Here is a 27,255-nt window from a genome sequence, read left to right on the forward strand (position 1 = left end):
GAATCTTGCACACATGCAAACGGAGAGCATAATGTCCGGTCGATAAGCACATAAATAAAGCAATGAACCAATCATCGACCGGTATACCTTTTGATCCACAGACTTACCTCCCGTGTCGAGGTCAAGATGTCCATTGGTTCCCATGAGTGTCTTGATGGGCTTGGCATCCTTCATTCCAAACTTGGTTAAAATGTCTTGTGTATACTTTGTTTGGCAAATGAAGGTGCCCTCTTGGAGTTGCTTGACTTGGAATCCTAGAAAATACTTCAACTCCCCCATCATAGACATCTCGAATTTTTGTGTCATGATCCTACTAAATTCTTCACATGTAGATTCGTTAGTAGACCCAAATATGATATCATCAACATAAATTTGGCATACAAACAAATCATTGTCAAGAGTTTTAGTGAATAAAGTAGGATCGGCCTTGCCGACTTTGAAGCCATTTGCAATAAGGAAGTCTCTAAGGCATTCATACCATGCTCTTGGAGCTTGCTTGAGCCCATAAAGCGCCTTAGAGAGCCTATAGACATGATTAGGATACTCACTATCTTCAAAGCCGGGAGGTTGCTCAACATAGACCTCTTCCTTGATTGGTCCATTGAGGAAGGCACTCTTCACGTCCATTTGGTAAAGCTTGAAGCCATGGTAAGTAGCATAGGCTAATAATATACGAATTGACTCAAGCCTAGCTACGGGTGCATAGGTTTCACCAAAATCCAAACCTTCGACTTGTGAATACCCCTTGGCCACGAGTCGAGCTTTGTTCCTTGTCACCACACCATGCTCGTCTTGCTTGTTGCAGAAGACCCACTTGGTTCCTACAACATTTTGATTAGGACGTGGAACCAAATGCCATACCTCGTTCCTCGTGAAGTTGTTGAGCTCCTCTTGCATCGCCATCACCCAATCCGAATCTTGGAGTGCTTCCTCTACCCTGTGTGGCTCAATAGAGGAAACAAAAGAGTGACGCTCACAAAAATGTGCAACACGAGATCGAGTGGTTACCCCCTTATGAATGTCGCCGAGGATGGTGTCGACGGGGTGATCTCGTTGGATTGCTTGGTGGACTCTTGGGTGTGGCGGCCTTGGTTGTTCATCCTCCTTGTCTTGATCATTTGCATCTCCCCCTTGATTATTGCCGTTATCTTGAGGTGGCTCATCTCTTTGATCTTCTCCTTCATCAACTTGAGCCTCGTCCTCATTTTGAGTTGGTGGAGATGCTTGCGTGGAGGAGGATGGTTGATCTTGTGTATTTGGAGGCTCTTCGAATTCCTTAGGGCACACATCCCCAATGGACATGTTCCTTAGCGCGATGCACGGAGCCTGTTCTTCACCTATCTCATCAAGATCAACTTGCTCTACTTGAGAGCCGTTAGTTTCATCAAACACAACGTCACAAGAAACTTCAACTAGTCCTGAGTACTTGTTAAAGACTCTATATGCCCTTGTGTTTGAATCATATCCTAGTAAAAAGCCTTCTACAGTTTTAGGAGCAAATTTAGATTTTCTACCTCTCTTAACAAGAATAAAGCATTTGCTATCAAAAACTCTAAAATATGAAATGTTGGGCTTTTTACCGGTTAGGAGTTCATAGGATGTCTTCTTGAGGATTCGGTGTAGATATAACCGGTTGATGGCGTAGCAAGCGGTGTTGACCGCCTCGGCCCAAAACCGATCCGGTGTCTTGTACTCATCAAGCATGGTTCTTGCCATGTCCAATAGAGTTCGATTCTTCCTCTCCACTACACCATTTTGTTGTGGCGTGTAGGGAGAAGAGAACTCATGCTTGATGCCCTCCTCCTCAAGGAAGCCTTCTATTTGTGAGTTCTTGAACTCCGTCCCATTGTCGCTTCTAATTTTCTTGATCCTTAAGCCGAACTCATTTTGAGCCCGTCTCAAGAATCCCTTTAAGGTCTCTTGGGTATGGGATTTTTCCTGCAAAAAGAACACCCAAGTGAAGCGAGAATAATCATCCACAATAACTAGACAGTACTTACTCCCGCTGATGCTTATGTAAGCGATCGGGCCGAATAGGTCCATGTGTAGGAGCTCCAGTGGCCTGTCACTAGTCATGGTGTTCTTGTGTGGATGATGAGACCCAACTTGCTTTCCTGCTTGGCATGCGCTACAAATCCTGTCTTTCTCAAAATGAACATTTGTTAGTCCCAAAATGTGCTCTCCCTTTAGAAGCTTATGAAGATTCTTCATCCCAACGTGGGCTAGTCGGCGATGCCAGAGCCAACCCATGTTAGTCTTAGCAATTAAGCATGTGTCGAGTTCAGCTCTATCAAAATCTACCAAGTATAGCTGACCCTCTAACACACCCTTAAATGCTATTGAATCATCACTTCTTCTAAAGACAGTGACACCTACATCAGTAAAGAGACAGTTGTAGCCCATTTGACATAATTGAGATACAGAAAGCAAATTGTAATCTAAAGAATCTACAAGAAAAACATTGGAAATAGTATGGTCAGGTGATATAGCAATTTTACCCAATCCTTTGACCAAACCTTGATTTCCATCCTCGAATGTGATAGCTCGTTGGGGATCTTGGTTTTTCTCATATGAGGAGAACATCTTCTTCTCCCCTGTCATGTGGTTTGTGCACCCGCTGTCGAGTATCCAACTTGAGCCCCCGGATGCATAAACCTACAAAACAATTTTAGTTCTTGACTTTAGGTACCCAAACGGTTTTGGGTCCTTTGGCATTAGAAACAAGAACTTTAGGTACCCAAACACAAGTCTTGGAGCCCTTGTGTTTGCCCCCAACAAACTTGGCAACTACCTTGCCGGATTTGTTAGTCAAAACATAAGATGCATCAAAAGTTTTAAATGAAATATCATGATCATTTGATGTATTAGGAGTTTTCTTTCTAGGCAACTTGGCACGGGTTGGTTGCCTAGAGCTAGATGTCTCACCCTTATACATGAAAGCATGGTTAGGGCCAGAGTGAGACTTCCTAGAATGAGTTCTCCTAATTTTGCCCTCGGGATAACCGGCAGGGTACAAAATATAACCCTCGTTATCCTGAGGCATGGGAGCCTTGCCCTTAACAAAGTTAGACAAATTTTTAGGAGGGGCGTTAAGTTTGACATTGTCTCCCCTTTGGAAGCCAATGCCATCCTTGATGCCAGGGCGTCTCCCATTATAGAGCATACTTCTAGCAAATTTAAACTTTTCATTTTCCAAGTTATGCTCGGCAATTTTAGCATCTAATTTAGCTATATGATCATTTTGTTGTTTAATTAAAGCCATGTGATCATGTATAGCATCAATGTTAACATCTCTACATCTAGTACAAATAGATACATGCTCAACAATAGATGTGGAGGGTTTGCAAGATTTTAATTCTACAACCTTAGCATGTAACATATCATTCTTAGTTCTAAGGTCGGAAATGGTAGCATTGCAAACATCAAAATCTCTAGCCTTAGCAACTAATTTTTCATTCTCATTCTTAAGGCTAACAAGAGATAAGTTCAATTCTTCAATCTTAGCAAGTAAATCATCATTGTCATTCTTAAGATTGGGAATTGAAACATTACAAGCAATAGAATCAACTTTAGCTAATAAATTAGAATTCTCATTTCTAAGGTTGTCTATTGTTTCATGGCAAGTGCTTAGCTCACTAGATAATTTTTCACATTTCTCAATTTCTAGAGCATAAGCATTTTTAACCTTAACATGTTTCTTATTTTCCTTAATTAGGAAGTCCTCTTGAGAATCCAAAAGGTCATCCTTTTCATGAATAGCACTAATTAATTCATTTAATTTTTCCTTTTGTTCCATGTTAAGGTTGGCAAAAAGGGTACGCAAATTATCTTCCTCATCACTAGCATTATCATCACTAGAGGACTCATATCTAGTGGAGGATTTAGATTTAACCTTCTTCTTTTTGCCGTCCTTTGCCATGAGGCACTTGTGGCCGACGTTGGGGAAGAGGAGTCCCTTGGTGACGGCGATGTTGGCGGCGTCCTCGTCGTCGGAGGAGTCGCTTGAGCTTTCGTCGGAGTCCCACTCCCGACAAACATGGGCATCGCCGCCCTTCTTCTTGTAGTACCTCTTTTTCTCCTTTCTTCTCCCCTTCTTGTCGTCGCCCCTGTCACTATCACTTGATAATGGACATTTAGCTATAAAGTGACCGGGCTTACCACACTTGTAGCAAACCTTCTTGGAGCGGGACTTGTAGTCCTTCCCCCTCCGTTGTTTGAGGATTTGGCAAAAGCTTTTGATGATTAAAGCCATCTCCTCATTGTCGAGCTTGGAGGCGTCAATTGGTTGTCTACTCGGTGTAGACTCCTCCTTCTTCTCCTCCGTCGCCTTGAATGCCACTGGTTGTGCTTCGGACGTGGAGGGTTCATCAAGCTCGTTGATCTTCTTTTATCCTTTGATCATACATTCAAAGCTCACAAAATTCCCGATTACTTCCTCAGGAGTCATTAGTGTATATCTTGGGTTACCACGAATTAATTGAACTTGAGTAGGGTTAAGGAAAATAAGTGATCTCAAAATAACCTTTACCACCTCGTGGTCATCCCATTTCTTGCTCCCGAGGTTGCGCACTTGGTTCACCAAGGTTTTGAGCCGGTTGTACATATCTTGTGGCTCCTCCCCTTGGCGAAGACGAAAACGACCGAGCTCCCCCTCAATCGTTTCCTGCTTGGTAATCTTGGTGAGTTCATCACCCTCGTGCGCGGTCTTGAGTAGGTCCCAAATCTCCTTTGCATTCTTCAACCCTTGCACCTTGTTGTATTCCTCCTTGCTTAGAGAGGCTAGGAGTATGGTTGTAGCTTGAGAGTTGAAGTGCTCGATTTGGGCCACTTCGTCCGTATCATAGTCTTCATCCCCTACGGATGGTACCTGTGCTCCAAACTCAACAACATTCCATATACTTTTGTGGAGTGAGGTTAGATGAAATTTCATTAAATCACTCCACCTAGCATAATCTTCGCCATCAAAGGTTGGCGGTTTGCCTAATGGAACGGAAAGTAATGGAGTAGGTCTAGATGTACGAGGATAGTGTAAGGGGATCTTACTAAACTTCTTGCGCTCTTGGCGCTTAGAAGTTACGGACGGTGCATCGGAGTCGGAGGTCGATGTTGATGAAGTGTCGGTCTCATAGTAGACCACTTTCCTCATCCTCTTGTGCTTGTCGCCTCTCCGATGCGACTTGTGAGAAGAAGATTTTTCCTTCTTCTCTTTGTGGTGAGAAGAGGAGGATCTTTTCTCCTTCCGTTTGGAGGAGTCCTTCTTCTTCTCCTTCCTCTTGGTGCAGGATTCTTCCGATGAAGTGCTCCCATGGCTTGTAGTGGGCTTTTCGCCGGTCTCCATCTCCTTCTTAGCGTGATCTCCCGACATCACTTCGAGCGGTTAGGCTCTAATGAAGCACCGGGCTTTGATACCAATTGAAAGTCGCCTAGAGGGGGGGTGAATAGGGCGAAACTGAAAATCTTAAAAATAATCACAACTACAAGCCGGGTTAGCGTTAGAAGTATAATAGAGTCCGCGAGAGAGGGTGCAAAACAAATCGCAAGCGAATAATGAAGTGAGACACGCGGATTTGTTTTACCGAGGTTCGGTTCTCTCAAACCTACTCCCCGTTGAGGAGGCCACAAAGGTCGGGTCTCTTTCAACCCTTACCCTCTCTCAAACGGTCTCTCGGACCGAGTGAGCTTTCTTTTCTCAATCACTTGGAACACAAAGTTCCTACAAGGACCACCACAAGATTGGTGTCTCTTGCCTCAATTACAAGTGAGTTTTGATCGCAAGAAAGAATCAAGAAAGAAAGCACGATTGCAAAAACCAAGCGACAAGAGCGACAAATAACACACGGATCACTTTCTCTCTCAAGTCAATAATCACTAATGATCTCTTTTCTCAATTGTGAAACTTGGAGAGATGGAGGCTTTGAATGTGTCTTGGAATGGATTGCTAGCTCTTGTATTGAATGTTGAAGGTTGGAATGCTTGGGTTGAAGTGAATGGAGGTGGTTGGGGTTGTATTTATAGCCACCAACCACTTCCTAGTCGTTACTCCATTCTGCTGAGCGCGGACGGTCCGCCCGCCAGGTCCGGACGGTCCGCCCCTGTAGATCAACGGCTGAAAATGCAACGGTCAGCAGTAACGGCTATATCAACGGCTATATTGCATTTAATGCGTCGTCAGATGTCAGACAGACCCAGTCGCGGACGGTCCGGTCGTGCACCCCGGACGGTCCACAACTCCGCTATAATTCATTCTTCCGAACCCGTCACCTTCGGGTTTTTCGGATCCTTGCCTACCGGACGGTCCGCGCCTGAGGCCGGACGGTCCGAGCGAGGTCTCAGACGGTCTGCGCTTATCCTCCGGACGGTCCATAGTGCAGACACGGATTTTTGCATTGGTTCTGTCCGAGGGTCATCCTTGTGTCGCGGACGGTCCGCCACAGGCGCCCGGACGGTCCGCGCTTGGCCTGTTTTTCCAAAAAGCTTCTCCTGTCCGGAATAATCTACAGTATTCCGGACAGTCGATTTAGTAGTTGTAGATGAACCTTTGACACCTGTAGAACATATAATCTAGAGCAAACTAGTTAGTCCAATTATTTGTGTTGCACAATTCAACCACCAAAATCAATTAGGAAGTAGGTGTAAGCCTAATTCCCTTACACTACTGTTAAGTTGAATCAATACACTCCGTTGGTGTGGTTGTTGACAATTGGTATCAAAGGTCACCGATCTCGTAGTCCATGGAGCCCAACCTGCAGTCCGCAATGGAGGAATAGTCGAAGATCCTTCGCGAGATCAGTGACTGCCTCGCTGCCTAGGAAGCGCGATGGCATGGTCGGGAGTCGACAGTGGCGCAACATTCGGTGTCGATCTACAACCTGACGGTAGCTGTGGCCACTGCGCCTTCCGCGACATTGAGGACGGAGCTCGATGCTCAGGTCGCCGTGAACTACAAGCGGTTGGACACACTGGAAGTGGCCCTGGCAGCACGCGTCGGTGCCCTAGAGTCCGCCACAGCAACCTTCGAAAAGTTGTTCGACGACTCCAACGTTATTGAGCAGTTTGATACAGAGGTGGTCGTCGATGGTTGGGGTGAGCTGTTTGAACAACCTGCTCACCCTCTGGAGGAGCGTGTCTTCGATTCTTCCACTGCTCTTCCCTTCGCGTCCGCGCCGATGCTGCCTTCTCCAACACTGACGACGTCGAGTGTGGCGCGATCTACAGTTATGCGGAGGATGATTTTGCGTTGCTGCTCGCGGAGTTGGCAGCATCCGAGAAGCGTCTCACTGCTTGCATCAGAGGTATGCCTGCCAAGTGTTCGGCAAAATGCTTGAACGTCTCATCGACGACCAAGCTGGTGCTGGCCATCCCGGAGGAGCTGGAGAATAACACCGTGTCGGAGACCGTTGTTGACAAGCCAGTGACCAGCGCCAACACCAAGGCGCTGGCGGACTACGTCCATGGCAAGGGCTCAAGCTCGGGATCTACTCCGACGCCTGGTTCTAGACCTGCGCCAAGGCCCAGCCTGGGTCCCTCAGTCATGAGGAGCAGGACGCCTGCATTCAACAACCTTATTTGTGGGCATGCAAAAGGAATGTCGGAAGCCGCATAGGAGGTTCCTACCATTATGACACACTCTGAGGTCTCAACTGACTCTAGATCACATGAGCTCCTAGTTGATAGCTTTCAGAAGAAGAACAAGCCTGCCGATGCAAAGACGGCACTGGACAGCATGATGCGATAGGGTCATCTGCAAGGCCTAGCTCTATTCAAGTATGTTATGGAGGACGCCGTGAAGGTGTTCGACGAAATGCTGATTAAGGGAGAGGTGTCACCATCAGCGGTGATGTACAGTGCTCTGATCAATAGCTACTACACAGGTGGAAATATGGAAGGCGCATATGAGATCATGGTAAAGATGGAGAAGAAGAGGATTTCATAGATGATGTGACACACAATATGCTGATGAGGGTGTTTTGCTGGCTTGGGTGGCTTGATGAAGCTCGCAGACCCATTGACGAGATGAAAAGGATGTGTATTCATCCAGACTTTGTCATCCATAACATGCTGATCAGTGGCTATAGCATGAAGGGTGGCAGGAGCAATGTGATAGTGGACAGCGCTGTCACACACTTCTTTGGTGCTTTAGAAGTTGCGTAAAAGCGTAATGGGGTGCCTGCATTGTTTGCTGAGGTCAATAAAGCATCCTCGAGTAGGGGCGTGCTCAAGGAGGACTTTAATCCTGTTGAAATTGGTCAACCTTATGAAAAGAATGGAACTGCATGTTTGAGCATTTTGACGGATAAAAATACTTTCAGGGAAGCTTTGAGAATCTTGAGAAGATTTGTGAAGAGTTGGGAATAATAGCTCTTATTGAGGTTCATGATGGAAGAGAGATGGAGTGTCCACTGAACATAAATGGAGTTAAGCTTACTGGTATAAATAACCGAAGCCTTGAGACATTTGTTCTTTATACTTCGAACACCAAGATGTTGCTCGAGAGGCATGGGGATAGCATCAGGGAAAAGGGAATTTTGGTTGTTGGTGAATCAGGTCTGTTTACTCCGGAAGATGTTGCTTATGTTCAGAATGCTGGCCAAGTCTGCAATACTACTTCGTGTCTACAGTTGCATAAGGAAATTGCAAAGCAATTCTTGGATGGATTGGTTGGATGGGCAAAGAATATGAACGTATCAGATCCAGTGGAGGACGGCTGCAGACTAGGTTCAGTTGTCAGTGAAGAACAATGCGAGAAGATAAAGAAGTTGATCTCGGCTGTAAGAAGTGAAGGTGCCACAATTCTGTATGGAGATGACCGACCACAACATCTCATAAGAGGGCTCTTTCTTGCACATACAATTATAACAGCTGTTAGTACGTCCATGCAAATTGGGCAAGAGGAAGTTTTTGGACAGTCATCCGTGTTAAGGAGTACAAGACAGAGAGTGAAGTTGTGGAACATGCAAATGATACTTACTTTGGCTTAGCTGATGATGTGATCTTCCATGACCAAGAGAGGTGTGATGGGATTCGTGTCTTGCACTTGCAATGGGATCCCGGTGGAAACAATGCGATGTATCGGCTTGAGGGCAAGCCGATTTTTAAGAAGGGGGAATGTTAGGAAAGTGAGCCCAAATGGCCATACGGCCCAGGTTGCTAAAGGAACACTACAAAGAGAGGCAGTCACTAGAAAGGCAGGGGAGGAGGAGATTACGTAGTTCATCTTCCTTCTCAAGTTTACTCCCTCCCATATATCCTCTACTTCCATATCTAGGATCTTCTAGACCCTTATAGAGTGGCTTCGACATTCTTCTCCCATCCCTAACATCATGTTGTTCTTCCTTTCGGGATTCTAATTCTCTGTAATCGCTACTGTTAAGTTGAATCAATACACTCCGTTGGTGTGGTTGTTGACAGGCAACCCTTGTCTTCTCCCCCTTTGCCCCTTCGCGTGTCCTGTAAAATTGTTTTTCTAGATATTGGATCCATTGTGGAATCAGCGATAGCTAGAGTCGACTCCTTGGATGCTGTTGTTCTCCATCTGGTCGCGCGCCCGCACGGCCGCACCCAAAGAAATTGAATGCTGACACAGTACATACCTACTACTACTACATCCTAGTCCTGGCAAGAATGCATTTATAATTCTGTCCTTAGTCAACCATCTCATCAAATTCAAATGCTTTCGACTCCATATTAGGCCAGAATTTTAATTGGATGTCGTGAATAAACTGTTGAGGCTCTTTACTTGCCTCTCAAGTATTTAGGGCCTGTTTGTTTCCATAGTGTTAAAGTTTAGCACCTACTAAACTTTTGCTAAACTTTAGCACTTTGAGGTTGTTTGGATACAAGTGCTAAACTTTAGCACATTAATTGTAGCCATATTTCTATAGCCACACATGGGGGAGGAGAGAGAGAAAAAACTACGGTTGTGAGTGGGAGGAGAGAGAAAGGAGTTCAGGACCACTTTTAGCTCATTTTAGCACCTTTGGGGGGGAGCTATTGTGCTAATGGACAATACTTTTAGCCACACTGTTTATTTCTTTAGTAGCTAAACTTTAACAAAACGACAATGCTAAAGTTTAGCAAGGGGAAACAAACATGCCCTTAATAGGAGGGCGCTTGATGACAATAGGGACTGCTGGAATTTCTAAGTGCGCACACGCCTAAACACGAGAACACAACGAGAGATGGAGTAGGAATACAAGTGAACAAGATGAACACACGACAATTTTCACCCAAACACCCACTGCACTAACACTGGCTTCTCTATTGCCTTGGCATGGCTGTAACTTAACCTATAGATATAGCAGGCCTTAAATATGCCAAGAAGCAACTCGCATGGCACGAAGCCTCACAACGCTTGATCCGTATAAACAAGATCATGCAGCAGACTCAGCGCCCTCACGCCTCTATGCTACATGTCTTGCCTTGTGTCGCACATACGACTAAGCCACATGCACGACACGTTCAAACACACACGACGTGGCCACCCTTCTAACATATCAACGTCGGCTCCTCAATAGACTCCACGTGGCACACGTAGGAGCAACGACCACCTGCATGTAGCTCCACGACTGTCCACACACCCTGGACACAACACATGCACACACACACACGTCTACTTAGCAACCACACATCTACATGGTGTCGGGTTTATTTTCTAACAATCTCCCCTAAACAAAGAGCCGCTTCCCACACTCACAGGAGCGTCGCTTCTTCACCATCATCGGCGAGTAAAGCCTCCTCCTTCTTCGGCTTGTGGCAGTCCCGTGCAAAGTGGCTGCGAATGCCGCAATTGAAGCACCTCCTAATCGATGACTTGGGTTTTTGCCGAGCTTTCCACTCGATTTCCGTGAGGAGTTGGTCCTCACGTCGTTTGCCACCAACACGAGTGCGCCGCCGGAAACGTTCGTCGAACACCTTCAGCCCGCTAAGAGCCTCCTCGAGCGCCATCATCTCGACGTTGCAGAACTGCTCGATGCCCGCAACGGCTGGGAAGAGCCGATCCAGGATGGTGTTGAGGAGCTTCTTCACCATGGCGTCGTCGTCGAGCATCGTGCCAAGCCCGACGTAACGCGCGACATGCCGCTTATTTTGTCAGCGTAGTCGTCCAACTGCTCTCTATCTTCCATGCATAGCTTGTCGAACTCCCCCTTGAGCGTGGGGAGGCGCGCCGTCATGACCCAATCCGCCCCGACGAAACGAGTCTTGAGGCTCGCCCACACCTCCACCGTCGTCTTCTTGGTGGAGACATGCATCAAGATGTCCTTAGGCAAGGCTTAGAGAAGCTGCGCCCGCGTCGTCTTGTTTTTCCGCCCGTCCACCTCACCATCACCCGACAAAGACATGGCCTCCCAGAGACCCTCGCGGCAAGGATTGCCTCCGCCTCGATCGTCCATGCCATGTATCTCGTTAGCGAGAGCACCAGGTATGACATGGAGACCGAACTCCCCCAGCGTCGTGCGGAACCATCGCCATGGACTCGTACTCGAGGTAGTAGCACAGGATCTTGGGCATAAAATGGCTTCGGTACCAATTGTTGGAATTTCTAATCGCTCACACGCCTAAACACGAGAACACAACGAGATATGGAGTAAGATGAGCACACTACAATTTTCACCCAAATGCCTAGTGCACAAACACTGGCTTCTCTCTTGCCTTGGCCTTAACTTAACCTGTAGTTATAGCAGGCCTTAAATAAGCCAAGAAGCAACTTGCATGGCACGAAGCCTCACAACGCTTGATCCGAATAAACATGATCATGCAGAATACAACACCCTCACACCTCTATACTGCATGTCGTGCCTTGTATCGCACGTAGACCTGTTCAAAGTTGGGTTTGGGTCGGGCCAAGGTTGAGTCGTGGGCCGTTTGGCACGGCTCGCGCTTGACCCGTGTATAGTGTCAGGTCGGGTTGGCCCGTGCCTCTCTGTTGGACGCGTCGGGTCGGAGTTTTTTGGCTTTGAGTAAAAAACCATGGCCTGTACCCGACCCGTGGATTGTTGCGGGTAAAAAACTATGGCGTGTGCTCGTCCATCGCATTGATCGGGTCGGGTCGAGTTTTTTCCGGGTGAGTTGGATTGGTCGGGTTGGATGGCCCATGATCAGATGTAGTTGCACGTACGACTTGGCCACGCGCACAACATGCTCAAACACGCACGACGCAGCCACCCTACTAACAAATCAACGCCGGCTCCTCAACAGACTAAACGTGACGCACGTAGGAGCAACGACCACCCGTATGTAGCTCCATGGCTGTCCACACACCGTGGCCACAACACACGGACACACATACGTCTACTTGGCAACCACGCACCAACATGGTGCCAGGTTTAGTTTCTAACAGGGACTTGTGCAACATTATAACTTGACTAAAGGTTTATTTGGATACAAGGGCTAATCACTAGCTAGCTAAAAAATAGTCAAAATTAGCTCTAGTGCGTCCAAACAGGAGGGCTAATAGTCGAGTTAATTTTGTAGCCAAGTTTTCAACTAGTTATTAGCCAACTAGGTAGCCATACATAGCTTATTTAAGCTAATTTTAGCACAGCTAGTAATTAGCCATGTATATCCAAATAAGCCCTAATGATAGCGGTTTTTTATCTGTGCTTTTATCTGCCAAATATCCAAGACACAATGTGTGAAAAGTAGTTCAAACTTCTGTCTGTATGGATCTGTTGTTGATAACTTGATATCAATTCTGACTTCTGACTGTTCTGTGGGGCAAACAGGTTGACTTCTCAGGGATGGTGGACGACGAGTTCCTTGAGAGATTGAGCATAGAGAAAGGCACGAGAAAGGTCATAAACCATGAGGAGAGGGGACGGGTCTTGCGTGCCATGGATGGGTGCAGCTACAAGGCTGCAGCTGGTGGCTCCCTGTCCAACTCGCTCGTGGCGCTGGCAAGGCTTGGCACTTGGCAGTAGCCAGTCTGCTGGCTGCCCAGAGCTTAAAATTGCGTTGGCCGGCAGTGTGGGCAGTGATCCACTAGGTAGTTTCTACAGGTAATTCTCAAATTTGTCACTATTCCTGTTTCAGGACCTTTAGAGTATTGGCTGACACAATGCTTTTTGTTCAATCGCGCTTTTAGGGCGAAGTTGCGCCGTGCTAATGTGCATTTCTTGTCTAAGCCGGTCAAAGATGGAGCAACCGGAACTGTTATTGTTCTAACAACACCGGATGCACAGCGAAGTATGCTTGCGTATCAGGTCAGTTCCTTACTTCCTTTGCTGACAACTCTTCTATTTCTCAACTTGTTAGATATTATTCCAGTTACATTTGCTTGCTATACGTTCTCAACCCTCTTTACACTCTTTAGATACCTCAGGTACCAACCTGTGTCTGGACATTAAGCAGTTCACTATTTGGCCTCTTTAGAGACTATCATATCTAAACCATATGCATATCAATGTGCAAAGGATGAAGTGAAATTTCGTCATGGTATTGTTTGTAGTAGTAGTATGAATATGGAAGCAAGAATTGTCATGAGATCTTAATGATACATCCTTGATTCATGAGCCTGCAAGTACAAATCATTGGGCAACCATCCACAATTCTGCTGCACCTGCAACCAATATATGCTAACAGTGGTATGTGCTTCCTGTCTTTGCAGGGTACTTCGTCAACTCTGAGTTACGATTCAGACTTGGCCAGCTCAGTGTCTAAATCAAATGTAGTAATTGTAGAAGGCTATCTGTTTGAGCTGCCTCACACAATTGAAGCTATCAAGCAAGCGTGTGAAGATGCTCACCAGAATGGTGCACTCGTTGCTGTTACTGCATCAGATGTGTCTTGCATCGAGCATTGCTACAATGACTTTCGGTGAGACTAGCCTTCTTTCAAAGGATTTCCTGTCAGATTCACAGCTTGGGACCATCTGGGCCCAGCTACACACATTCCCAGACCTACATGACCAATCTTTTACTCGCTTCCATTGATAGTGCATACTGACTCTAAAAAGGGGAGGGCTAAGCATCTAAAGCCTCCTCTTCTATGCACTACACAAAGGCCACCTTATTATGTATCTGGTTTTATGTGACGACCACAGAGATATAGAGAGTTTGTATTGTATTCTTCATCTGTGTTGGGCTTTGGTTAGCTAAGTCATTAGCAGTAATCTCGTGTATTTGGGTCTAGGTTTAGCCGGCCCAACGTTTTCGTATAAAGAGTCTGTAATAGAGAGGATTTGAACAGAATAGAAAATACAGAAAGAGAAAGCAGTTGAACCTCCATACCTGAGTTTTGTCGGGTCGGTGTGGCTCACGCCTCGGCGACTTCAGCCGGCGGCCAGGGGCGTTACAGTGGTATCAGATTCGGCGATTCTCGGCGGGCGAAGATCGGTGCACGACGGCGCCAGTCATCAAACCTGTTAGAATTGGAACCCATACCCTAAACAGGGGTTGGGAGTGATATTAATAGAGTGAGTAACTGGGCCAGGCCCATTACACAGGGGTATAACGGTCATTACAAGGGGAATAACACAAACCCTAGACGGGTAGTCTAACACCCCCCCGCAGTCACAACTCTATCCTGTACAGATGTTGAGACTGGATCGAAAGTCTAAAAAGACACTCGACGGTAACCCCTTGGTGAAGATGTCGGCGAACTGAAGCGTGGTGGGGACGCTGAGAACGCGGACGTCACCGGCAGCGACACGCTCGCGGACGAAGTGCAGGTCGATCTCCACATGCTTCGTGCACTGATGCTGCACGGGGTTGGTGGAGAGGTAGACCGCGCTGACGTTGTCGCAGTAGACGAGGGTGGCGCGCTGGAGGGGACTGTGGAGCTCGTGGAGGAGCTGGCGCAGCCAGGAGGCCTCGGCCACGCCGTTGGCCATGGCACGGTACTCGGCCTCAGCGCTGGAGCGAGAGACGACGGGCTGCCTCTTGGCGGCCCAAGAGACGAGGTTGGCGCCCAGGAAGACGGCGTAGCCGGAGGTGGACCGGCGCGTGTCGGGACAGCCAACCCAGTCAGCGTCGGTGTAGACCACGAGCTCCGACGTCGGGGATGGGCGGAGTAGGAGGCCGTAGTCGAGGGAGCCGCGGAGGTAGCATAGAATCCGCTTGAGCGCAGTGAGATGGGGCTCCCGCGGAGTGTGCATATGCAGGCACACCTGCTGGACGGCGTAGGCGATGTCGGGCCTGGAGAACGTGAGGTACTGGAGCGCGCCGGTGAGGCTCCGGTATGACGTCGCGTCGGCGACCGGAGGCCCGTCGTCCTCAGAGAGCTTCGCCTGAGTGTCGACAGGCGTGGAGCAGGGCTTGCAGTCAGACATGCTAGCCCGCTCCAGGATGTCGATGGCGTACTGGCGCTGGTGGAGGAAGAGACCCTGAGGCCGACGTTCGGCGGTGATGCCGAGGAAGTGGTGGAGGGGCCCCAGGTCCTTCATCGCGAACTCCCGCTGAAGGGCGACGATCGTGCGGTGAAGGAGGTCGGCGGTGGATGCCGTGAGCACAATGTCGTCGACGTAGAGCAGGAGGTAGACGGTGTCGTCGCCGCGCCGGTAGATGAACAGGGACGTGTCCGACTTGGCCTCGACGAAGCCGACGGAGGCCAGGTAGGAGGCGAAGCGACTGTACCAAGCCCGTGGCGCCTGCTTGAGGCCGTACAGGGACCGGTTCAGCCGGCAAACCAGGTCCGGACGGTCAGCGTCGACGAAGCCGGTGGGCTGGCTGCAGTAGACAGTCTCCGTCAGAGTGCCATGGAGGAAGGCATTCTTGACATCGAGCTGATGGATCGCCCAGTCGCGGGAGAGGGCGAGGGAGAGGACGGCGCGAACAGTGGCGAACTTGACGACAGGGCTGAAGGTCTCGTCGTAGTCCACTCCGGGGCGCTGGGTGAAGCCCCGAAGGACCCAACGGGCCTTGTAGCGGTCGAGGGAGCCGTCCGAGGTCAGCTTGTGGCGAAATAGCCACTTGCCGGTGACCACGTTGGTGCCTGGTGGACGCGGCACCAGGTCCCAGGTGTGGTTGGCCAAGAGGGCCGCGTACTCCTCCTCCATAGCGCGACGCCAATGTGGGTCGGCGAGGGCAGTGCGAACGGAGGAGGGTACCGGGGAAGCGTCGGGTGGAGTGCTGGTCGTAGCGGCTGCCAGGATGAGCCGGTCAACGGGGCGGAGAACGCCAGCAGCGCGCCGAGTCACCATCGGGTGGACGTGCCCGGGGTCGCGGTGGATGGCGACCGGGTGGTATACAGACGACTCGGAGTGAGCCGCCGGAACGTCGGGAGCGGCTGGTGGGGCCGGCTCACGGCGGTGATAGACGACGGCGGGGTCAGCGAATCGGGCCGCGCTTGTCGACGGGCCCGAGTCGGGGGGCGCCGAGGTAGTGGCGTGGCCGCGGCGATGGTAGACGAGGGCGGGGTTGGCGAATCGAGCCGGAGTCGACGGGGCCGCGCGTGGCGCAGGCGGGGTCGACGGGGCCGCGCGTGGTGCAGGCAGGATCGACGGGGCCGCGCGTGGCGCAGGTGGGGTCGACGGGGCCGCGCGTGGCGCAGGCAGGACCGACGGGGCCGCGCGTGGTGTAGGCGGGGTCGACGGGGCCGCGCGTGGCGCAGGCGGGGTCGACGGGGCCGCGCGTGTCGCGGAAGAGGTCGTGGGGGCCGCACGAGGAGCAGGTAACGGCGCAAGACGGGGAGCCGAAGGTGGGGGAGGAATCGGATCGGACTCGAGGAGGGAGTCAAGATCGGTGGGTGGGGTGGAGCCAGCAAGGGGAAACACATCTTCGTCAAAGATGACATGACGAGAGATGATGATGCGGTGGGAGGTGAGGTCCAGACACTGGTACCCCTTGTGGTCAGGGGAGTAGCCAAGGAATAGACAGCGGGTGGAGCGAGGAGAAAGCTTATGTGGAGCGGTAGCGGAAGTGTTAGGGTAGCAGGCACAGCCGAACACGCGAAGGTGGTCATAGGAAGGGGTTGTGTCGTATAGGGCGAAGTGGGGGGTAGGGTGGCGAACCGCCTTCGAGGGAAGACGATTGAGGAGGTGGGTGGCAGTGTGCAGGGCCTCTGCCCAGTAGCTGGCAGGGAGAGACGCCTGGAAGAGGAGGCAGCGGAGCATATTAGTGGTGGTGCGGATCATGCGTTCGGCTCGGCCGTTCTGTGCAGAAGTGTAGGGGCACGAGAGACGCAACTGGACGCCATGAGTGAGGAAGAAGGAGCGAGAGGCGTGGTTATCAAACTCGCGGCCATTGTCACAATGCAGAGCACGGAGCGGGCGACGAAACTGGGTGGATACCCAGGTGAAGAAGTGTGTGAGGGTGGTGAATGTGTCTGACTTCAACCGAAGCGGGAAGGTCCAGAGAAAATGGGAAAAATCATCCAAAATCACCAAATATTATTTATAGCCAGAAAGACTGAGTACAGGGGAGGTCCAAAGATCACAGTGAACCAGGTCAAAAGCCTGCTCAGCCCGAGAAGAAGAAGTAGTAAATGGGAGACGAGTATGTCGGCCTAACTGACAAGCATGACAGAGACCCTCAAAATGTCCCCTACTACATGAAGGATCTAGACTACTGGTAATCTTGGTCATGACGTCGGGTCCAGGGTGGCCGAGACGTCGATGCCATGTGGTGGAGGAGGTGGTGGAGACCAGGGCAGGAGGTGGAGACACGCCGGCGGTGGAGGGCTGGAGCGTGTAGAGTGGCCCTGAGCTGTCACAGCGGGCGAGAAGGGTCCTGGTGGCCAGATCCTTCACAGAAAAACCAGAGGGGTCAAACTCAATGGAACAGGAGTTGTCAGTGGTGAATCGACGAACAGAAAGAAGATTGTGAGTGATGTGGGGAGCTACGAGAACATCGTTGAGGTAAAACGGCCCAGGGAGAACCGAGGCACCTACTGAGGTGACTGGCAGAGTGGAGCCGTTTCCAACGACGATCGAGGAAGGGTGAGATGGGAGGGGGGAATGAGAGCGAGAGAGCGTGCCTGCCGTGGGAGTGGTGTGGTACGAGGCACCGAAGTCGATCACCCAGTCGGAGGGGGGTGGGGTCATCGCCATGGTGCTGAAAGCAGCAGCGAGGGAGGCGTTGTCCCAACCACCGGCCGGCGGGGACCAAGGCGTCGAGGTGTGGGTCCCCGGAGGCAGGAGCGCGGGGGGAGCCTGGGGCACGACGGGGACACCGTAAGGAGGTGCGCCGTAGTGAGGTGTAGTCAGGAGGGCTGGCGCCGGAGGACGGGGGGTACTCAGTGCCTGGCCCGGCCACATGGCGATGGTCCCGGTCTAGGGGTTGTAGAATGACGGCCACGCGTGGCCGCCACCCCAGCCAGAGGGACCACCACGAGAGGAGCCGCCGCTCCCACGGCCGCCCTTGCGGGAGCGACGACCCCCGTCGGTCATGGAAGTCGGACGAGGGGCCGCCGGGACGGCAGGTGGGGGGCGGGTGGGAGCCCCGGTCGACGGAGGACGGGTGGCCTGGCCCCCTGAAGGCGGCTGACCACTGGTAGGAGCGCTGTAGAGGGCCGAGGCAGGAGTGGGTGCCTCATTCGCCATGGTGAGCTCCTCGAGGAGAAGCTCGTTCCGCACGGCGTGGAAGGTGGGGAAGGGCACGCTCCTCTTGATGAGAGCCTTCAGGTGGCCGTAGCGGGGGCTGAGGCCACGCAGGAGGTTCAGCACCAAGGTACGATCGGCAACTGGCTCGCCGAGATCGCGGAGAGAGTCAGCGAGGCCCTTCATCTGGCGGCAGTATTCGCCCACGGAGAGGTCCCCCTGAGAGAACAGGTGGAACTGGGCGTCGAGGTGGAGTGCCCGAGCATCCCGATTCCCGAGGAACTGGTCCTCGAGAGCGAGCCACGCCTGGCGCGCAGTGTCCGCCTGGTCGCGGATGATGTCCTATAGCTCAACGGTGATGGTGTCGTGGAGCCACGAGAGGACAACGCTGTCCATGAGGCACCAGGAGCGAGGCGGTGGAGCGTCGTGGTCGACGAGGACGTGATCGTCGAGGACGAACCGTCGCAGCGTGAGGAGGACCTGTCCACGCCACCGGGGGTAGTGGGAAGACGCCGGATCCAACACCACGGACACGAGGGCCCGGATGTTGTGCAGACCAGCGGCTTGAGCGTGGAGAGCTGTGATGAGGTCGGCGTCGAGGTCAGAGTCGCGGGGGTCCTCCAGGGGTTCCACCGGGGCGACCGGTGGGCGGCCGAGGAGACGCTGCGTGGTGGCCATCTGGGTGGTCAGGGCGGCACCCAGAGCACGCTCACGCTCCAGGGCGAGGGAGGCGGCGTGCTCACACTCCTGCGAGGCCATCACAGCCGCCTGGATCGTGGCGAGGGTGTCGCCGAGGGTGGAGTCGGTACCGGGGGGTGCCGCGAGGGCAGGAAACCCCGGTGGGGAGCCTCGGCGGTGGACCGGGGAAGAGACGTCGCGGATGGGCCGTAGGCCGACGATGTAGGGAGCCTCGGCATCGGCCACGGAGCGGCCGGGGCCCATGGGGTGGGTCTGGCCGGTAGTAGGGAGGCCCAGGGAGGTGACGCCGGCGGCCAGCGAAGTGGGGGCCGCGCCCAGGTCCGCGGTCAGGGACGGTTGCACCAGGCCGGCAGTGTGCGGGTCTGGTCGGAGGTCCGCCATGAGCAGAGGGCGAGCAGAGGGCTGCGGCGGTGGAGGCGAAGGGGGAGGAGGGCGCGCAGGTGGGGGCGCGACCTGCTGGAGAGGGGAGGCGCGGCTGGCACAGGACAGGGCGCGCAGGCTGGGCGGCGGCTGGGCCTGGCGCTGGGCGGCGTCGGGGTCGACGCCTGGGCTGCACGGCTCCCAGGCGCGAGTGCGGCCGGGGCGCGTCCTGGCGGCGGCCGTCCAAGGCGCGCCTGGACGAAGGGCAGAGAGCGGCGCTGGGCGCGGTAGCTGCTCCTGGCGGCGCGACGAGCCGCGAGCTCGGGGACGGGCGGCTCGATGCAGTCGGATGGAGGCCGGCGGCTGGGGACGAGTGGGAAAGGGAGGGAGGGAGGTAGAGGGGAGGCCGGCGGCTGGGGGCCGGCGGCGGGAGGGAGGCTGGCGGCGGCTGCAGGGGGAAGACGCCCCCTAGCGGCTGGCGGCTGTAGCAGGAGGAGAGGATGAAACCCTAAGCTGATACCATGTTAGAATAGGAACCCATACCCTAAACAGGGGTTGGGAGTGATATTAATAGAGTGAGTAACTGGGCCAGGCCCATTACACAGGGGGTATAACGGTCATTACAAGGGGAATAACACAAACCCTAGACGGGTAGTCTAACAAAACCGTCGGCTCAAACCCGTTTCATCCTAGAAGCGATGGCGAATCGAGAGAAGGAAGGACTGGATCGATGGGAAGCGATGATGATGAAGGTCGATCGGTTGACGGAGGTGCAGGAACGTCTGGTCATGCAGACGGAGTTGTCGGCGACCATGGCGAAGAGGGCGATGGAGGAGCGGGTCCGTCTCGCGCAGCAGCTCGAGCAGGTCGAGAAGGAGGTGGCCGGGTTTCGTCTAGAACAACAGGTGCGGGAGATGGAACACGACAGTCATGGGCAGAACCGCAAGGATGATGCTCAACAGGAGGCGGAGCCAAGTCACAGGTATCGTGACCAGTTCTATCAGCGTTCCAGGGAGGAGACAAATCGGAGATCTGAGGAGAGGGAGTTTCAGGAGGCTCCTCTGCCGAGGATGGGATTTCCGAGGTTCGAAGGTGGGGAACCCAAGATTTGGCTCAAGAAATGTGTGGAGTACTTCCACCTCTACCATGTTCCTGAAACAGTATGGGTCATGTCTGCATCACTGCATATGGAGGAAAACGCAGCGCGATGGTTTCAGGTGTATACGCTTCGGAATGGATTGAGTTCCTGGGAAGAATTTGCACAGGCGGTGTTGCAGAAATTTGGGACGGGAGATTATTTTCAGGCCATGGATAATCTGTTGGAGTTGCGTCAGAAAGGGACAGTGGATGAATACCTAAAGGAGTTCGAGGTGATTATGTATGCGGCAGCTATCCACAACCCACAGTTGGACGAGACCATGTTCGTCGCACATTTCATCAAGGGTTTGAAGCAAGAATTACAAGGGCATGTGCAGTCTCATGTTCCAGCTACGGTGGATAGAGCAGCGTTTCTGGCGCGGATTCAACAAAATGTTTTGGAAAAGCAAAGACAGAAGTATCTGAAGTTTGGAGGGCAGGGTAAAATCAATAACTCTGCTCTTTGGCAAGAAAATAAGGCAGTTCTGGCGGGTCAAGATCTGTCCAAGGAGAAACTGGTCAGAGAGTACCGAAGATAGAACGGGTTGTGTTTTACTTGCGGGGACAAGTTCGAGCCGGGGCATCAAAACAAATGTCCTAAGAAGGTACAAATGCAGTTGAATGTTCTGTCAACTGATGAACTGAAGATGACTTTGACAGACGAAGTGCTGGACAGATTGGAGCAGGAGGAGCTGGTAGCAGAGGAGTGTTTCAAGTTGTCGTTGCATGCAATCAGTGGCACTACGGCCAAAGATTGTATGGGGGTCAGGGCACTGTTGCAGAACCAAGTGTTACTGATACTAGTGGACTCAGGAAGTTCGGCTAGTTTCATTAGCCAGACTATGGTGGATCGAGTAGGATTACCCACACAACAGTGTTCATTGGCGAAGGTTAAAGTGGCAAATGGGGAGATCTTGAAAAGTGACAGAGTGGTAAAATCGATGGAATGGTGGGCTAATGGCCACACCTATAGAAATGACATGAGGGTGCTGGAGTTAGGAGCTTATGATGCAATATTGGGATATGATTGGTTAAGAAGACATAGTCCTATGCAATGTGATTGGGAAGGGAAGATCATAAGCTTTGAGGATAATGGGGAGGAGGTTCAGTTGATGGGAACTGCTGGTCAGCAGGGAGAGGTGATGGGAATTTCTACGGTGCAATTGGAGAAGATGATAAAGGGTAATGATATTTGGGCTTTTGCAGTATTGGAGACAGTCACAGAAGTGGAGCAGTTCAATGAAGGAGAATTACAGTTTTTACTGGAGGAATATAAAGATGTGTTTGATGCTCCAACATCTTTGCCTCCATCAAGACCATTCGATCATCATATTCCACTACTTCCAGATGCTATACCGGTGAACTCCAAGCCCTATCGATATTCACCATTCCACAAAACTGAAATAGAGAAGCAAGTCTCTGAGCTTTTGAAAAGTGGACTTATAATTCCCAGTGTCATTCCATTTGCTTCACCAGTATTGTTGGTGCAAAAGAAAGATGGGTCATGGCGATTTTGTGTGGACTACAGAAAATTGAACAATATGACCATAAAAATAGATTTCCGATGCCGGTGGTAGAGGAGATTTTGGATGAACTAGCAGGGACTCAATACTTCTCTAGCATGGACATGACAGCGGGATATCATCAAGTAAGAATGGGGGAAGGTGAAGAGTACAAGACTGCGTTTAAAACTCATCAAGGACATTATCAATTTAGGGTAATGCCTTTTGGTCTCACAAACGCTCCTGCAACTTTTCAGTGTGCAATGAACTTGGTGTTGGCACCTTTCCTTCGCAAATTTGTGATGGTTTTCCTGGACGATATATTGGTGTATAGTCCCAGTTGGCAAAAACACTTGGAACATCTCAAACTGGTGTTCGAAACCTTGAGAGAGCAGCAATTCTATCTCAAAAGGAAGAAGTGTGTTTTTGGGAGAAAGGAGTTGACATATCTGGGACATATAATATCAGCAACAGGGGTATCTACAGACCCAATGAAAACAGCAGCCATGAAGGAATGGCAACAACCTACAAATGTGACTGAACTTCGTGGTTTCTTGGGGCTGACAGGTTACTACAGGAGGTTTGTCAAAAATTATGGAATTATTGCGAGACCTTTGACAAATTTGCTTAAAAAGGGAGAATTTCATTGGAACAAGGAAGCTACTACAGCTTTTCATGCACTGAAGACAGCTATGAGCACTACTCCGGTGTTGGCATTACCAGATTTCAGTCTACCATTTGTTGTGGAAACTGATGCATGTGATGAGGGATTAGGAGCAGTTTTGATGCAACAAGGGAGGCCCATAGCATTTCTGAGTAAAGCTCTGGGGATAAAGAACAAACAGCTATCTATCTATGAGAAGGAATTTCTTGCTCTCATAATGGTTGTGGACAAATGGAGACCATATTTGCAAAGAACTGAGTTCGAGATTAGGACTGATCACAAGGCTCTCAGTTTTTTGGGGGATCAAGAGTTACATTCTGAGTTGCAGAGGAAAGAAATGACCAAGTTGATGGGTCTGCAATTTAGAGTGGTCTATAAGCAGGGCAAGGACAACGTAGTGGCTGATGCGTTGTCTAGAATGGCTCATGTGATGGCCATGACTTCGGTTAGTGAAGTACAACCGATGTGGATTCAAGAAGTGTTGAACTCGTACACTACAGACAATGAGGCACAAGAATGGTTAGCCAAGTTAAGCATTCAAAGTCCAGACGAAATGGGATATCGGTTGCAGCGGGGATTGATCAGGAAGGGCAATCTGATATGGGTGGGCAACAATACAGCGCTCAGAACGAAGATAGTGGCAGCTATGCATGATAGTGTGTTGGGGGGTCACTCAGGCATACATGCTACTTATCATCGACTGAAGAAATTGTTCATTTGGAAAGGTATGAAGGTGGATGTGCAGTCTTACATTCAGCAGTGCATCATTTGTCAGAAAGCTAAATGTGAAAGACTTCATCCAGCCGGTTTATTACAGCCTCTACCAGTACCTCAGGGTGCCTGGCAAGATCTTACTATGGACTTCATCGAGAAACTACCTAAGTCAGAAGGTTATGACACAATCATGGTGGTGGTTGATCGTTTCTCGAAGTATGCGCACTTTATGCCTTTGAAACATCCTTTCTCGGCTCCATCTGTTGCTCAAATATTTTTGGATCAGGTGGTGAAATTACATGGCCTTCCCAAGTCTATTGTGAGTGACAGAGACAAGATCTTCACTAGTTCTTTTTGGACTCAACTCTTCAAGTTGATGGGTACTCAACTCAATCTGAGTACAGCTTATCATCCACAGACGGATGGGCAAAGTGAAAGAGTAAATCAGTGCGTGGAAATGTATTTGCGATGTGTTGTTCACGCTCAACCTCACAGGTGGAAAGCTTGGTTATCACTTGCGGAGTTTTGGTACAACACATCATATCATTCAGTTTTGGGCTATTCTCCTTTCAAGGTTCTTTATGGATATGATCCACCATTTGCTGCTGCACCGATGGTTCCAGTTGGGACTGATGAGGATGTATCAGCTCTATTAGCTGATAGAGCAAGGTTTACTGAGCTGTTGAAGGGCAAGTTGGCTGAGGCTCGTAACCGCATGAAATTGTATGCTGACAAGCTTCGGACTGAACGACAGTTTTCAAGTTGGGGAAATGGTTCTACTGAAGCTACAACCGTATGCGCAGCATTCTGTGGTGAATAGATCATGTCCCAAGTTGGCTTTCAAGTTTTATGGTCCTTATAAGGTGCTTGAACGAATTGGGGAAGTGGCTTATAGATTGGAACTGCCAGCCGAAGCGCAGGTGCACCCGGTGTTTCACATTTCTCAGCTCAAAGCTTTCACTCCTAACCATGTGTCTGTCTTCTCCACCTTGCCAAGATATGAGGATTTGAGTAAACAAGGTGTGGTTCCTTTGGAGATTTTAGACCGCGATTGGTCAAAAAGGGAAACAAGGCAGTGTCTCAGGTGCTTATTCGATGGAGCAACATTCCTCAGGAATCGGCCACATGGGAGGATTACTATGTGCTCCGTCAGAAGTTTCCGGATGCAAGTGCTTGGGGACAAGCAGGTTCTGTGGAGGGGGCAAATGTGACGACCACGGAGATATAGAGAGTTTGTATTGTATTCTTCATCTGTGTTGGGCTTTGGTTAGCTAAGTCATTAGCAGTAATCTCGTGTATTTGGGTCTAGGTTTAGCCGGCCCAACGTTTTCGTATAAAGAGTCTGTAATAGAGAGGATTTGAACAGAATAGAAAATACAGAAAGAGAAAGCAGTTGAACCTCCATACCTGAGTTTTGTCGGGTCGGTGAATGTGGCTCATGCCTCGGCGACTTTAGCCGGCGGCCAGGGGCGTTACATTTTATCACTGAAACTAGCAAAAGAATCTTAGGGCATAATTGTTCATCAATTAGTACCATTAAAGTGTTTTTATGCCGCCATAACCCATCATTGTTTAGTTAACACATCTGTATTATGGCCTCATCTTATGACACTAATGAGCACGTACGGACCAAACATTTTCAGGGATATTGTCGGAAACTATGCAGATATACTGTTTGCCAACGCCAGTGAAGCAAGGGCCTACAGCCTACTGCGAGCTACCCTCAACAGACAGCCCCATGTCGGCCACAAGATGCTTGAGCCACTCCGTTCCTCTAGTATCCGTGACCGACGGCATGCATGGCTCCTACATCGGGGTGAAAGGTGAAGCAATATACGTCCCTCCACCACCCTGCATACCCGTGGACACTTGTGGCGCTGGCGACGCATACGCTTCCGGGATTCTGTATGGCATCCTCCGGGGTGCTTCTGACCTGAAAGGCATAGGCCTACTCGCCTCGCGGGTAGCTGCTGTTGTCGTCGGGCAGCAAGGCACGCACCTGCGGGTCCAGGACGCCGACAGACTGGCTGAATCATTTGCACATCACCTGGATAGCTTGGAGTTCTGCTCGGATGTTTGGATAGAATAGATCACTTCGCCAACGTCTGTATCTGGTTTAGTCCAACCCCCAGAAATCTATCAGGGCCGGGCTGTCTCCAGAAACAGGGGTTCCAGAACGAAAGGTAAACGGGGCTCTAAATTTTTAAAAGTTGCACTGATCATATATTTAAGACACATTTTTCATGTACATATATTATTATTTCCCACAATCTGTAGGGATTAATCAATTGTTAAATTTAAATCAGTTAAAGTATTACTGATCCAAGTTCTACTGAAAAGCGTCATTTGTCTAGTATTTCTCAAAATAAAATCTCTAATTATAGCTTCATAATAATATCCTCCAAGACAACATTTTCAAGTACATTTTCGGTCTTTTTTCATAGTAAACCAAAAAAGCTAGCTTAAATTAATTGATATGGTATTTATATATTAACTATTTTCTATTAATTCATTAAAATAGTTCAAAATAATGAAACAAAAGAAGTACAAGCCTTCAAATTAGGGTTAGTGATGCTGTGATGGCGTGGTCATGTGATGCCAAAATGTATAGTGCCTCAGCCCTTCAAACAAGAACAAACATATAAAAAAGCCAGCAATAGGAAATTAGAAATTTGAAACATGCAAGGGTCCGTTTGGATGTAGATACTCGGGATGTTAGAGTCGTATTAGATCCAATACTAAATATGTCTAGTAATGAAAATGAGCTGTAATACAAATCTGTTGTTTGGAAGTGACTGAAATTGCAATTGTAGCCAATGCAAAGGGTCCTAGCTCTGAATTGTATTAAGAGACAACTTCTAGTTATAGTCCAATATTGAAGAATTGAACTTTAATTCTAACTCTGAATTCATTAGACAACCAAACAATGGAATTTAGAAATCCTAATTCTAGTTTCCAATTCCGGACTTCAATATCTACATCCAAACGGGGTGATAGCGTTACACTGGTACTATGATAGATAGGGATACTGCTTGTGGACCCATTTGATATTCTTTGGTTGCCATCCCTATTGCCATAATTGGAACCACACAGATTTTTTTGGGCATGAAAAATACAATGGCACGGTTCATGTTTCCTGTTCTTATTGGAAACAGTTACTGGTCTTTACTGAAAGTAAGGATCTGTTTGGTAAAATTTCGAAAGAGCTTTGAGAAGTTATTTTTCAGTGTTAAACATAGAAATCAGAAGCCAGCTTTCGGCTTCACAAAAATGACGCTTGTTCGTTAGGAGGAGCTCTGCTACATACAGTCATATACACGCTAAAAGCAACTTTGCGGTTTCACTGAAACCGCGATACGGTAATGCAATCATGCTTGCTTAGATTGGGTCAACCATCACTATCACGCACGAAAGGTTGCTCTATATAATATCTTTGGCACTGGTTGCTTCACCTAAAGCATTAAATCCTGTTGATATCTCTGTGGTGGTTCTAAGGTCCTGTTTGTTTACCCTCTAGATTATATAATCTAGCTTAAATAAATTAAAAGACAAACAAACAATACTGATTATTAGGTGAATTATATAATCTAAACATCTATATTATGATAATTCATAAGTAGTTCATTAGGTGCTTATATAATCTGGATTATATAATCCTCTAAAAAAACAAACGGGGTCTTAGTTGATGAACTTTGTTTTTACCATGC

At 49.7% G+C, this 27,255-nt stretch overlaps 1 pseudogene; it reads left to right on the forward strand.

Annotated features, from left to right (window-relative positions):
- The window catches only part of LOC103640211 (uncharacterized sugar kinase slr0537-like), a 125,054-nt pseudogene extending 99,254 nt beyond the window's left edge, over positions 1–25,800 (forward strand).
- Positions 25,801–27,255: the final 1,455 nt, after the last annotated feature.

Source organism: Zea mays, chromosome 9 (assembly GCF_902167145.1).
Source record: "Zea mays cultivar B73 chromosome 9, Zm-B73-REFERENCE-NAM-5.0, whole genome shotgun sequence".
Lineage (NCBI taxonomy): Eukaryota > Viridiplantae > Streptophyta > Magnoliopsida > Poales > Poaceae > Zea > Zea mays.